The following is a 15,572-nucleotide window of genomic DNA, read 5'->3' on the forward strand; positions in this document are numbered from 1 at the left end:
CTCAAAAATGAAAAAATGCCTAAAAAGCCAGTTAACCGAAAAAAACCAAGATAAAACTTTGCCATATATAGTAATGTGAAAAAAAAAACTTGATACAGCATCTCATCTTCTGAATTGTTGTTCTTGCTATTCAATCAAATTATTGTTTCAAACCAAAATAAGAAAAAAAAAAAACTGACTGAAATGCTTTAGTGGAAAGAGTTGAAATGTAACTTTATCTGACTGTGAAAAGACTCCAGTAACATCCCTTTTATTAACTGATTCTCTTCATCACCATTCGTCACTTCAATCCAGGAGCAATTTTACTGTTTCCCCTCTGAAGCAGATCAGAGCTCCAACTATTTTTTTCATCGGCTGTGTAAAAAAAAAAAAAAAAAAAAAACAAAGAAACGTCCTGACTCTTTAAGTCAGATGCATTGTAAATCAGCATGTTAATGTCAGCCCACCCCGGAGGTTCTGAACCATGACATAAAACACATTTTCTGTGTCGACGTGCATTTTAAGTATGTTTTAGTCTCTGCTTTATGGCTTAGGATGGAGCTTTTATTGGTCGAGTGGCGCCATTTGGACGCCTGCCACAGGAGGACATAGATGGAAGTTACTGAAGAGGACAGACACTGAATCAACAGCACGTTTGTCTGTGCATGTGTGTGTGGTGGGTAGGTGGCATAATTTTTAATATATTCTGAAGGACAAACAGGGTACAGCATTTGGCAATATTAGGAACTGTCATCCACGATCTATGCAACTGTTATTTATGATATATGTTACAATATAAAAGGATATGGCAAAGTCTGGGGAGATAGTTTGTAATCATGTAACAAATTTCACAGTTACGTTCAAATCCAAGCAAAACATGCACATCCAAGACGCACACATGCAACTCAGTCTCGAAAGTATCTAGCCGTGTTTTTTTTCAGGTGGACCATGGATTGTTTGACGTTTACACATTTGCTTTATGTTTACAACTTGTAATATGAATACAACCAAATTTCTTAGCACATGTACATGTTTATAAATCTTCCATCCATCCATTATTTTCCTTTTTTTCCTGCTCAGGTCCCAGGGATGTTGAAGCCTACCCCAGCTGTAATTGGGCGAGAGGCAGGGTACGACCTGGCCAGTTTGCAAGTTTATCCCAATATTTATACACGAACATATTCATACAGATGCTCAATACGTCTTTATATTATGTTGTTCTTTCTTTAGTTTCAATTGTCTGTTCTTGATAACTGTGGTCTACAATTAGATTGGTTCTCAACCTTTGACCCCAAATCCCTGACACCAAATTACTAATTTCAGGCTTAAAATTTAAAATTAGAGTTTTTATATGAAAATTAAAAACAGCTGGGATTTTTAAAAAAAGAGAAATAAGTAGCCAAAACAAAAAAAAACTCCACAGATGAATTGCGTCCACAGATACTGCACAAAGATATCCATTAAACCTCAGATGCAGTTAGAATTCAACCGAATGCTCTCACTGGTTGACTGAGTCGGCCGGGCTCGTCATGAGTTTTTATGTGGTGGCATTTTCTCTCCAAAGGGCAGTGCAGTGACTTTTGTGGAGAAAAAAAAAAAAAAGAACAGACTTTAAAACCAACTAGTTAGAAAGCTTGAGTTTCAGATAAAAAAAGAACACGTTCCTGTACTGGTGTCACTGGACTTGTGAGGACCATGCAATGATTCATGTCCAGACTTCAATGTTTTTGGTTTTTGGTTGTCTTTCTGAATGGGGGAAAATGGATTTCTTTTTCCTTTTTTTTTAACCTGTTGAGGATGAAACATCAAGTAAGTTTAGATTCAAAATGAGTTATTAGAACGGGAGGCCTTGAACTAAACATGAATTAGACAAATTAATAAATACATATATTCTGTGTGTCTGTGTGCGCGTGCGTGCGTGCGTGCGTGCGTGCGTGCGTGCGTGTGTGAAAAACACCTAACATTTGTCAAATAAAATCCTGAAATTTTGCATGCTACCCCAGTATTCGTACATTCTCAGCCACTAAAACACACACACATTAGTTGCTGTGTTTCTTTCCTAAAGGGATTTGTTTTATCTAAAATTATGTGATAATGGCTTATTTGAGGAGAATAATTTTCTTCGCTCGGGGTCTGAGGCTCTTTGGAATAAACTGACCGTGACTAAACTCCTGTGCATGAAAAATATAAACTAAATAATTAAATAAATTTTGATGCCTGGGCATCATTTAAGTCGGTTCTTTATATATATTTTTTTTTACATCCTTCATCATTTGAAACATTTTTGCCTATTTAAAGGTAATTTCTCTATTTCATAGGGCACTCTCACACTATGCATTATTCCCTCAGCTGTGAGGTCAGAGAGCGGTTGCCAGTTAACATAACTAAAACTGATGAGCCTGTCAACCATGCTACCACACACACACACACACGCGCGCACGTACGCTCACCCTCAAAAAAGACACACGGGCAATGAAGACAAGTGGGTCAACACCCTTGCTGCGACAAAGGACAGGAGACAAACCACTGATAATTTGGAAGTCTGTGCTTTTCTTTAGGAAAGTATTGACAAATACAGTATGTGAGAACAGCAGAAGCCTAATTCAGCTGTCAATGTGCCTTTGAGTAAAAACATTTTGCCTCCAGCTGTAAACGAAAGTATTCAGTACTTCGATGGAGAGGACAAGTGTGGGAAAGAGACAGGATGAGCTGTGTTTTATATATTTACCTGCTGGATAATTTTAAGAGAACGACAGATCAACAACATCTGCGTTGTCAACACTCTATGACAATTCAATCTGTGTGTTTATACTTTTGCTTGTCTCTTTGCGTGATATCCAATAAGAGTAGTTAAGTATATCGTGTCACTATATTTGAGTTGAAACTGAGTGAGTGGGGTGTATGTGTGTCACTGTCTTACAAGTGTGAGTGGGCAGTATGTGTGTATGTCTCACACACACACAGATGGATACACACATGCAAACCTATGTGCTCTAGGCAAATCTAGCTGCTACAACAGGATTATAAAAATGAACATGTTACCAATCAGAGGGACCAATCAGATTGAGTTTATTTTTCTCTGTTTCTTCCAATAACAGCTAGTCATTTTCTTTTTTTAAAGCCAGGGCTCCTCAAAGGTCAACCCTGGGACGCATTTTTATTTCTGTATGTAAAAATGCATGAGTGAGAGTGGGACACAGAGGGTACGAACAGGCAAACAAACAGGAGCATCAGCTGTAGCACAAATGTGACTTTATCTGGATGACAAAACACAATGACTCATCTTCATCTTCATCATCATGAAAAGATATGAGAAATGGAATCAGTGAAGTCTAAAAACAAGTAGCCTTTCTTTTCAGCCCATTTCATGCATTTAGTTCATCCAGACCCCCCTTAGGTCTCATACACAGGAACACATACACGAACCCATATGTTCAGTGTCCTGAATGGGTAATGGACCCACAAACAGATGTGTGAATGTGTGTGTGTGTGTGTGTGTGTGTGTGTGTGTGTGTGTGTGTGTGTGTGTGTGTGTGTGTGTGTGTGTATAAACACACCCTGCACTTTGTGTGGTCATCCTCTTCATGACCTGTTTCTTCGAGAGCGTTTGCTGTGATGGCAACATCAATTTACACCTAAAACCAAGATCACTTCCTATTTTTAATCCTAACAAATCCCATTCTTTAGCCAATTTAATACTCATTTTGAGTTAATTTCTCTGCAATTTTAAGGTAATAACCAAAAGAAAGTACTTTATTGATTATCTAGATTTTCACAGTCATCATCATATTCATGTTAATTGTTCTCCAGTTTGAGCGAATGTCTTATTTAACATTTTGGAACAATTGTCAATGATTTTAAAGAATTTTTTTATCATATATTGTGTTGATTTGTTATTCATTTAGACGATTGGACATTTATGTCATATACAGGACTGTCTCAGAAAATTAGAATATTGTGATAAAGTTCTTCTGTAATGCAATTATAAAAACAAAAATGTCATACATTCTGGATTCATCACAAATCAACTGAAATATTGCAAGCCGTTTATTATTCTAATATTGCTGATTATGGTTTACATCTTCAGACAACTCAAAAATCTTATCTCAAAATATTAGAATATCGTGAAAAAGTATTTTTTGTTATTTTAATTGCATTACAGAAGATAAATAACTTTATCACAATATTGTAATTTTTCTGAGACAGTCCTGTATTACTAAAACGCATTCTCATTGGAATTGTTATTATTTATGCATATATATGTTGTGGAGGACACTAAGGGGCGTGGCCTCTCACCCGACTGGGGGCTGAACGTGGTTTAGGTCCAGAAGTTTGTTGTTAGTCACCAATTTGGTGACCCTGACGTGATGCGCTCGCTAGCAGCACCACCTTGCAGCTAGGACTTGCAACAACGGACTTTCAGCATGTGGATGGGATGTCCAACCCTGTTGCTACATGCCTGTCACATGTGTTTGTTGCGCCCGTGCACATCGGGGTAGATTTCTCCGCGATGGCCGCTGACCAGCCCAGAGACTCACATGTCCTCTCCCCGGAATCAATGCGCTCTGGCCTCAAACTGGAGGATGTGGTTTTGCAGGGAGGTAGTCTCGCCCTCCTCTGCAACATCTCTACTGGCCGTCCCCGCCAAGTGGTTCCAGTCCGTCGTGGTTTGGACCTGGTTGACTCCCTCTAGCACCCAGGAGTTCAGGCATCCGTAAAGTTGGTGTGTTCAAAGTTTGTCTGGCATCACATCCATAAAAACATCAAGGAGTGGCGGGTTACGTGTGTGGCCTGCTAGCATGCTAAGATTCACCAGCAAGTTGGGGCGCCCCTTCAACTGTTTCCAATTCCGGCCACCTGCTTTGACCATGTGGGCCCTCTACCTCCTTTGCACTGTTCTTTCTTTTTTTTAAGTGATTCACGCGGGATTAGCTCAAATCCTGTAATAAAGACCGGGATGGTATAAGTACACTCATCCAAGGAAAGTGAAAAAAAATCAAATAAAGTCAAGATGAAATCATTTTCATTCAGATGAAATTCACCCGCATCTTATATCCCTTGCTTAAAAAAAGACGAGAAAAAGACAAATATATGAAAAATGAAATGGAAAAACAACTTTGAGATAAAACATAAAAATAAAACACATGACAGACATTTCCGGGCCACATGTGGACATGCAGCCGCCGTCAGACCACACCTTCGCTTCAAACACTCCTCATCCAACATTACAAATGCAAGAGCGTTAGATCTTCCAGTGCACGCCGAGGACGTCTTGCTCCAAACGACGACACTCACAAAACACCCGATGAGAAAAAAAAAATGAAAGGAAGATTTAAAAGCGACATAGACGAGGAAGGGTCCCCCGAGGAGACGTTGAAAGCACATGGTGGTTCTGAGTGTTTTGTTTCTGATGATGTAATTGATCTACTGAAAAGGCATTTAGTCTCAGACTCTTTTCTGCTTTGCTGAAAACCCGACTTTCATGTCTCAACTATAGCGCTGACCTTGTTCTCCTCCAGAATTTTGTTTGGAGCCTTTCGAGAGAAGTTTCATTTATGTATTTATTTATTTATTCATATCCACCTAGTGCTTTTATTTTGTCAAAACAATTCAAAACTATTTAAAGGTTTTCTTTTTTTCTTTTAGTATTTATTTTTGATTGATGTATAGACAATAATTCTTATTCTTATTCTTATTATCGGTACAGTGTCTGCAGTGATGCGTACTGTATTGATCTGTTTTGGTGACGAGGGGACTGAGCCAGAAGGCGAAGCTCTCCATTCACCGGTCGATCTACGTTTCGGCCCTCACGTATGGTCACGACCTTTGGGTAGTGACTGAAACAAGGAGGTCACGGATACTAGTGGCTGAAATTAGTTTTCTCCGCAGGGTGGCTGGACTCTCCCTTAGAGATCAGGTGAGAAGTTCGGCCGTCTGGGAGGGGCTCAGAGTAGAGACCCTGCTCCTCCGCATAGAGAGGAGCCAGATGAGGTGGCTCGGACATCTGGTCCCTGGCCTCCTGGACGCCTCCTGTGGGAGGTATTCCGAACATGTCCATCTAGGAGGAGGCCACGAAGAAGACTCAGGACACGCTGGAAGGACTATCTCTCTAGGCTGGCCTGGGAACGCCATGGGATCCCTCCAGAAGAGCTGGACTTTGTGACTGGGGAGAGAGAGGTCTGGGCCTCCCTGCTCCAACTGCTGTCCCTGCGACCCAACTTCGGATAAGCGGTGGAAGATGGATGGATGGATAATATAACTCTTAGTAATAATAGTAATAGTTGTCAACTTATCTTCTTTAAGTCACAGGTATGACTGACTTGTTTAACTCCTGTCTTATCACTTCTGGACTGTTACTTATTATTATTATTATTCTATCTGCTCCCATATGTAGATAATTACTCAATGTTTTTATTAGGATATAAATAGTTTTTTTATTTTGAATTTTATTAAAACAAAATCATTTTGATTTTTACTTTTTTTTTTTTATCGTTACCTTGATAAACTGAAAAACTGGAAATTTGCAACTAAATATCCAATTATTTCCGAGTGATTTTCAAGTAAGACAATGTCCCTGATCTGTGTCTGGATGAAAAACCATTGAAAACACAATGAGAAATACTGCATAATATAGGAGTAATCATATTTTCCACGTAAACTGCTTTATTTCTTGTTTTTGGCCTAAATTCCTTTTTTTCTCTCTTCTGGAGGGGTGGCAACATTTCTGTTTTTGTCATTTGTACAAATAACACAAAACAACCAATAGCATTTAAACCAATGAAAAATCATTACAGAAACCATTTCCACGGGTGTGTACACATACATACATATACACACACAATCACTGTATTCAATTTAGTTCAATAGGACTATATTAAATTTTGCTCGAATAGCTTTTCTCCCTCCCTCTGGCTTGCTCTGAAAGCAAAATCCAGGCGTTTGCACATCAACAATAATGGCTCGCATTTCTTTCTTGATGATCTCTGCTCAATTTGAGTTAAATTCACCACTTATTTTCCTCGCTGACTCCCGAGGCAATAAATGAACGAGTGTTAAGGTCGTTTACAGACGATGTTCTTTCTGGTTTTTCAGAAATGTCTTGATGGTTTTCATCTCCTTGCTATTTTTCTGGTCTTTTCGTGATGGCTTTCTAGTTTTGTCCTTGAATTCCCGGGTAATTCATTACTTGTTTCCATAATCATTTCAAAAACTACTTTCAAGGCAAGGGAGGAGAGACAACACCCACCTGACACACACACACACATACATAAAGACAGTCACACATACACACACACCTCCATTTGCACACAGACACACACACACTTCTTACTATTTACCATTATAGTACAAATTAAACCGATTTTAATACTCTATTAGCCCTTTTTCTGTGTTTGGGCTCTTTATTGGAGTAATTTTACATGTCCACAAGGCAAACATGAGGGCTAGGATGTTATCGAAGACAGATAGACCTGGAAACTGGTGGGCTTTTTCTTTCTTTCTTTCTTTTTTTATATTAGGCCACGCAGAAACATCTAAATGAAAAGGATGAAAGTGAGACCAAAAACAAGAGGCCAAGGAATTTAGATGAAATGAGATAAAGATGTTTAAAACATTTCTCACGGAACATTTTAATCTCCTGTGGGAGAAGAAACGCTATGTTCTGCAAGAAGAAGTGTTGCATTCAGGGAACATTTCTTTCCTCACTGTTGACCCTCCCCAAGACCTAATGTCAATATATGGACTCTTTAAGGGATCGAATTGGTTACATTACCAACATGAATAATAGTTTTAAGTGTAATTATTGGAGCACATGTGGGGACTTTCATTGAGATTAGGGTAGAATATGGAGGACAGCTTATCTTAACGGGGGCACGATGGCACAGTGGTTAGTTCTTGGGCCTCACAGCAGGAAGGGCTTGGTGTTTCCCTTGGCTAAATAGATTTGCTGTGTATATATATTTGTTAATTAAAAAAGAAAATTCCAACAAGGGACTGTTCTGTGTGGAGTTTGCATGTTCTCTGGTTTCCATCTGAATATGTGGCCCTGCGATTGACGCCCGATGACCACTGAGGGCGACCCTGAGTACAAGATAAGCAGGAGACGACGGATGAATGGATGGATTATATGAACCTCATTACTGAGAGAATTGACATTAGAAACTTGAATTTATATCACAAAAGCTAGACATTGGCAGATACATAACTTGTGGCAACAACATAATTAAAGCGTGGGGACAAGATATGCAGCATTTACTCTCCGACAAAGGGAGCCTCCCTCTGAAGGCATGGCCCTTAAATATATTGAGATATTCCCTTTTTAATCAGTATATGTTTGTACTATAAATTAGTAAATAAGTAAATAAAATTAATCTAAATGCCTCAGATGGGTAAAGCAGAGATTAATCTGCTGCCTGGATTTACAGAGCAGCATCATCGCCCTGTTCATTAATGTGAACCGCCACCGTTTATTTCAGCCAAATTGTCTGGAGAGCACGAGGAAATCGCAGGATCATCCCCATAAAGCGTCATTGATGGTGTTTTATTGGCTGATAAAGCTTGATGGGCTGCAAATGCTCCATTTCCTTGCAGCTCGAAAAACATTCTCCTTATAAAAAAAAAAGAGTAAAATAAAATAAAAATCACTTGACTTGTTTTACTGGCTTTCATTAAGTCAAGCCAGCCTTAATTGCTTGGCCAAGATATAACGCAACATTTTTACAGGTTAATAACTTTTCTGTCTCAAAGCACAGAGAAGGAAAAAGACTTGGCCAGAATTAGAGTGAAACTGAAGGCTACAAGTAGTGGGCGGATTCGATTTAGGGTGTCTTTTTCCAAAAAACATCAGGAGAGCAAAACATGGGAAAAGTTTCCCGTTCCTTTACAATACAGGAAACTCCATTCTCCTGCTGAGATTTTCAAAACCACTGTCAGCTGCTGGTTGTATCGATCATTTTCACAATTGACCCTCACACACATCAACCAGCTAATGGATTGAAAAAGAAAAAAAAAAAAGGTGATCATCTCCAGTTACACACCACTTGCAGTTACGCTCTTGTTCTGTCGGTTCATGTGAATGCAGGACAAAGGTATTGAAAACGAAGGCTATCGGATATAATGTACACGCATCCAAGTTCCTTTGCTCATGCTGCAACTCATCATCGTTACAATGTAAACATTTACCACACTCGCTATTTTGGATCCCAACAAGCCAAAACATCATGAAAGTACGAAAACTTTGAATGAACAGAAAACACACTGTGATGATAAACATGTGTCAGCACCAACGAACCATGTTTACCAAATGGCAACTCCACCTAGAGCAACATGTTAAAAAGACTGTTCACATATGAAAAACTAAGAGTAACCACAGGGTTTTCAAGGTCGGTGAATGTAACATTTTTTGCTTTCGACAAACCTGAATCATTTTCTTGGTTTTAGTTTCAGTGTGTGATGTCACAGTCTATCTATGATTGGGATGTAGCACAAAGACATCTAATTAATGAACCAGAGGTCTTATTGCTGGGAGGCGGTACGGACGGGGCAAACACTCTGCCACCGTGATGCATGGACCGAACCTCTGTATGAAGAAAAAAATGTACAGAACAAAAAGCTCAGCCAGTTAGCAGAAATATATCATGTGGAATGAGAACTCGCAAACTAAAAGGGTCTAATTCAGGGGTCCCAAACTTTTTCCTGAGTGGGCCAAATGACTTTTCCCTTATCTAACAGGGGGCCGGGCCAGAGTCTAACGAAAAGTGTGATGATCGCAGAAGTGTCTAAACTTAGACATTTATTGTTTTCCAGAAAGCCACACATAACCAAAAATGAACCCTTTCTGGGATCTTGACAGGAAAAAAACAAAAAACAGAAAATAAATAACAACATTATGAACAAAATAAATAGCACCATTAATGAAATAAATAAAAAACAAATAACCCTTTTCAAGTTTTTCAAAGGAAAAAAGCCCAAGAAACATTAACTTTCTTGTAGACGCAACTGTTTGCAGCTCTCTCATATCAAATTCACTGTGAAAAACAGAAAGCAAGCAGGCAACACCTCCCAGCACAACAGATTTCACTACCAGTATTATTTTATTGGGTTTTATCCCAGTAGATTTCATTATACTTATATTTGTATTATTATTTGCATTATGATTAGAAAATCATAATGCATCTCTGGTATCATTCAGGGGCCGGGCAAAATGTGGAGGCATGCTGTATCCGGCCCCCGGCCCTGGTTTGGGGACCAGTGGTCTCATTTATTTCATGAATGATTTCAAAACAGTTGGCAAATGGAATTTTGCGAAATTTGATTCACTGATATGACAAATCGTCTGGGAGAAAAGGCTGCTGTTTTTATTCATCATTTGTTTGACAGCAACTTCTGAGAAAGTTTCTGATGACAAGGATAAAACCAGCCTCATCTGAAGTCAGAGACTGATAAAATGAGCGTGTTCGGGGAAAAAATACAACCACAGAAACGCGTTTATCCATAATCAGACTTCGGAGGCTTTTCATTGAGTTTTCTGCCATTAGATGTAGAGTGGATGGATGGGTTCCTCTCTCTCTCGCTCTCTAACTCAACGACACACACACACACACACACACACACACACACACACACACACTCACACACACACACCACACACACACACACACACACACCTGCAGGCCTTTGTTGAGCTGCTATAATCCCCTCCTAATAAGGTGGAAAAGACAGGAGGATCGGCCTTATTGATCAGGCCTTTAGGGAAAACCTTTCTATGTCCTGGTGGAGAGAAAAGTCACACACACACACGTACAGACACACCACAAAAGTCACTAAATACACTAAATCCCTGGGCCGTATTTGACCTGTGGGGACTTTAAATCCCAAAAGCCGTTGCTGTTCGGGGTCACAGTTTGACCTATAGGAGATCGAAGAAGGAGCATGTGACTACTGTGGGCATAGATAACACCCCTCCCTCCAGGTATCTCATCAGTCATTGCGTGTGAGCGTGTGTGTGTGTGTGTGTGTGTGTGTGTGTGTGTGTGTGTGTGTGTGTGTGTGTGTGTGAAATAAGAAAGAATGTGAAGCTGAGAAGTGGTGCGCACCTCTTCTGGTAACAGAATCTAACCATGACCTCATACATTTCTCTACTATCACTTGTTGACAGTGCAGTAAGTTACGTCTACACAACAAAAAAACTGAAATAATGTGTTGCTGAATCTGTTTTGTGTTGAATTTCAGGTCGTTTTTGAATGAGTTTCGTGCTCCTACACTTTTTTTTATTTAAAATAGATGGATAATTAAATCAAAAAATCCACTGAAAACAGTTTCCTTGAAAATCTTTGAAGAAGTTCTCGGTCTATAAATACAAAAGCAGAAGCTTCACGAGCTATTTCTGTTTTTTGGTTCCATATTTATTCAATGCCGGAAAAGCCAGTGCAGCCATAGCGGAGTGTCATTTTTGTTTATTTGCTTCTTTCTTTCATTATTTGCTTTTCGAGTGAGACGGCCTCATTCATCAAGCAGATCCCATTATTTCTATTTTGGTCCCTTCAAAATTACTTTTTATTCAGCCACTTACCCACCAAAACCCCTAAAATATGATATCTCTAAATCACTTCAGAGGTAAGAAACAAATGTTCACTTTGTCTCGTACTTCCTCGCCTTCCTCGTACCCTCCCCTCTTGGTGTAACTCCTCAAATGAGGCTTGAGGACGTGAATTACCGCACAGGGAAAAATGTGGAAATGCAGAAGTCGTTAAAAAGCCAATTATCCGCAGGTTCGATGCAACAGGGAAGAGATCAGGGGACACTGGAGAGCAATCGTAAAGTCAGTGATATATGGAAACCGAATAACAGGTCCTTGTGTGCGTGGATATACGTGTGTTTGTGTGTGTGTGTGTGTGTGTGTGGCATCTGCGCATGTAAAGGCAGGTTGCAATTGTGCCTGAAAGTTTGAGTGTTTACACAAATTGTTTTTCTGCCCATTCACCCAATGCTTAGGTGTGAATGCCAAGACGGTGGGTGTGTGTGTTCATGCGTGCATGTGTACAATAATATCCCAGCAAGAAAACCACTGTTTAATTCAGTGTCTCATCAATCTGTGTCATGAACAACAATGTTAAACTTTATTATCATTTCTCATATTCCCATTATGCTGCGCTCGAGTCGTACATCATTGGGAAAACACAGATTCTTCTGTTGTCAAAAACACACAAGACTCATAAACTTGTGTGTTTCTGTCACTTCAGGCGGGTTTTCATATATTTTCTGAGGGCTTTTTTTTAACAAGAGACTTAACATTGTACTTTGTTGTTAAATGTCATTTTACGAATAAAAATTGGTGTTATTTGTATCATTAATTCACCCTGTTTGTAATAGAATCACCTGCACGGGCAAACACATACAAACACGTATACACACACACACACATATATATATGGTATCTCTGGAACAGGTGAAAGCATACACACACAGGAAAACTTTTACCTTAAAAAAAGCATTGAATTTTACTATCTATCTGTACCTTTAATTTTTTTACACCTTCACAAACAATAAAGCTATAAATTTCTCTTAATCTATTAACCAAATACTTGTACAAGGAGGTACATATACAATTGTGTTCAAAATAATAGCTCTGTTTTTTAAAATGTGAGTAAAGATCAAAATATTACATTTTTTTATTTCAATAGATTGGGAACACTGCAAATTATATTTTACATCAAAACACCAAGAAAAAACAATCACTTTTTTAATTACTTTAGAAAAGTAAAGTAATTTACTTCGAAGTAAAATCGCCGTGCGCTGAAAAACATACGTCTTCACCAAGCACTACCCTACTAATCAAAAAAAAAGAAAAAAAAAAAGGATGAAATGAATTTATGTATGTATATGGTTCTGAGATGGGTATTTGGTATAGAAAATGAAGAAAAAAAATGGTATTGGGCTGTTCAAAAATTAGCAGTGTCTGCATTTTTCATTACAAACTCAGATATTGACTCAAAAAACTGTAAAATGTTCCTGTGAATCAGTAAACAAATATTTAGTCATATAACCACTGTTTTTGAGAACTGTTTCACATCTGTGCAGCATGGAGGTGACCAACTTCTGGCACCTGTAAACAGATATTCCAGCTCAGGATAATTTGACGACCTTCCATAATTCATCTGCACCTCATGATTTTGCCTCAGAAACAGCATTTTCGTTGTCACCCCACAAGTTTCCTATTGAATTAAGGTCCAGGGATTGGGCCGGCCTCTCCATAACCTTAATTTTATTGTTCTGGAACCAATAAATATAATGCTGCTCCCTTACTGGTGTGTTTGGCGTCGTTGTCTTGTTGAAACACCCATTTCAAGGGCGTTTCCTCTTCAGCAAAAGGCAGCTTGACCTCTTCAAGTATTTTGATAAATCAAATTGATCCATGATCCCTGGTATGCCACAAATAGGCCTGACAGTAAGAGAAACAGAATCTTTGTGAGAGTTTCTACTCCAATGATTACACTTAAAACTAACTAAGAGAATCTTTGGCAAATTGTATCCTCTTCAGCACGTATTTTTGTAACAGTGGGACTTTGCAGGGGTTTCTTGCTGACAGATTTGCCTCATAAAAGCGTCTTCTAATTGTCACAGTACTCACAGGTAACTTCAGACCGTCTCTGAGCTGATCATTGGCTGAATCTTTGCCATTTCGGCTATTGTTTGATCGATTCAAATGGTAGCCTTCTGTTTTCTTCTACGTCTCTCTGGTTTGGCTTTTCATTTTAAAGCATCGCAGATCATTTTTGCTGAGCAGCCTATCAGTATCTGCACTTCTTTATATGATTCCCCTCACCAATCAACATTTAATATAAGCACGCTGTTCTTTCAAACAATGTCTGGCACGATCCATCTTTCTCAGGTTTTCGGAGAGAATCGCGTGTACAACATGTGCTGGCTTCATCCTTAAATAAGGGCCACCTGAATGACACCTGTTTCTTCACATTATGAATGACCGCACTGATTGAACCTCACACAGCTATTATTTTGAACACACCCCTTTCACTTCATTATTCAATCACACAGAATGAGGAGCATTCATATCATGAATGTTGGGTCCGTTGATTTCTCTGACTCTACTACACCTATTGGTACATTAATTGTGATTTATCTGGTTAGTCATGTTGGACTGCTATTATTTTGAACACAACTGTATACACACACATATGCAAACATAATATTCACACATGTACATTTAAACTCATATATGTGAAATGTATACACACATATAGTTTATGTATGTGTGAGAGTCAATACATACATACACATAATAGTAAAATAATTATTTCCTCCTGTTTTTTTCATGTGGTTATTTTCAATTATTCCATAAACATTAGACATTCATTCAACATTGCAGAAAAATGATTTTCCTCAAAAGTTATTCCTCATTCAATAAGACTGGTCAGTCTTTTGGGTGGTCATGTATTTCCCTGTCGATATGTAAAAAAACAAATAATGTACTTTATGTTTATATTTTCTCTGCAGATGAGAGTGAAGCTGTAGCTCACTGTGTTTATTACACCGTATGCAGATGACTTGTTTAAAATTTCATGCTCTTCATCCACCCGACGGCCGAATTGCCCACTTTTACTGCTTGTTGCAGAACAATATGACGATAATAACAATGATGATAATTCCACGTTTGTGCAATTTGACACACACACTCAAGCTTGTGTAGGCGCAGCCTCTGGCAATTTTAGTGTGTTGCATTACGATGTTGCAATAAAACAGCAGTTCGATGTGATAAAATGTGATAAAATATAGGTATCTATTTCATGTTATCAGGTTATTATAGGTTTCATATTATCAGTTTATCTCAATGCATCATACACATCGGGGGAAAAAACATGGGAAAAGTGGCATGGACATTTTCATTACACATGAAAACACTTCTGAGTTAAAAAAAAATATTCAAAAGGAAATCACAACAATACAACCAGATATGACCATCTGGTTGCTGTAAGCTTGAACATTTCAGTAACACCTCCATGGAGCCTCCTGTGTCATATAAGTCCACCCTTGTATCAACAAATTAGCTCTGAGAAATGTGACCTTCGACTAATTTCATTAATTGCAGTGAAAACCAGACAAGATAGTTTTATCAGCATTTGGATTATGTGGATTAGTGGTTAAAATAGTCTGGCATAGTCTGCTAACTACAAGGAAGGGTATCTCTTGTTACTGTTGTTATGTTCTTGTTCTTTTTAAAATGTTAATGTTTTTCGCATTTTCATCTTTCCACCACCAAAGACAAACATCAACCCTTTTTTATATGTTGTATGAAAAAGGGTCCCTACTTATACAGCACCGTAACGCCACGCAGTTCCAAAGCATTTTAAACTGGGTCATATTCACTCATTCACGCACTTACTCACACACTGATTGCAGTAGAGCACCTTGCTCAAGGATGACATGCAGACACGAGTAGCTGGGGATTGAACCACCCGCCCTCCAATCGGAGGGACTCCTGCTTTACCAAATGACCTACAGTTTACCATCCATCCCCCAAAATGATGTTTCACTTTCTCACTCATTCCTGCACTGATCATACAAAAGGAGCTTATTTT

General features: G+C 38.7%; 1 protein-coding gene across 9 annotated transcripts in view; it reads right to left on the reverse strand.

Moving 5' to 3' along the window:
• Positions 1-15,572, reverse strand: part of ptprt (protein tyrosine phosphatase receptor type T) — a 293,148-nt gene that overhangs the window by 227,022 nt on the left and 50,554 nt on the right. The window lies entirely within an intron of this gene.

The sequence above is a fragment of the Fistularia commersonii genome, chromosome 7 (genome assembly GCF_037954325.1).
Source record: "Fistularia commersonii isolate RoL2024-O1a breed Wild chromosome 7, RoL_Fcom_v1.0, whole genome shotgun sequence".
NCBI lineage: Eukaryota > Metazoa > Chordata > Actinopteri > Syngnathiformes > Fistulariidae > Fistularia > Fistularia commersonii.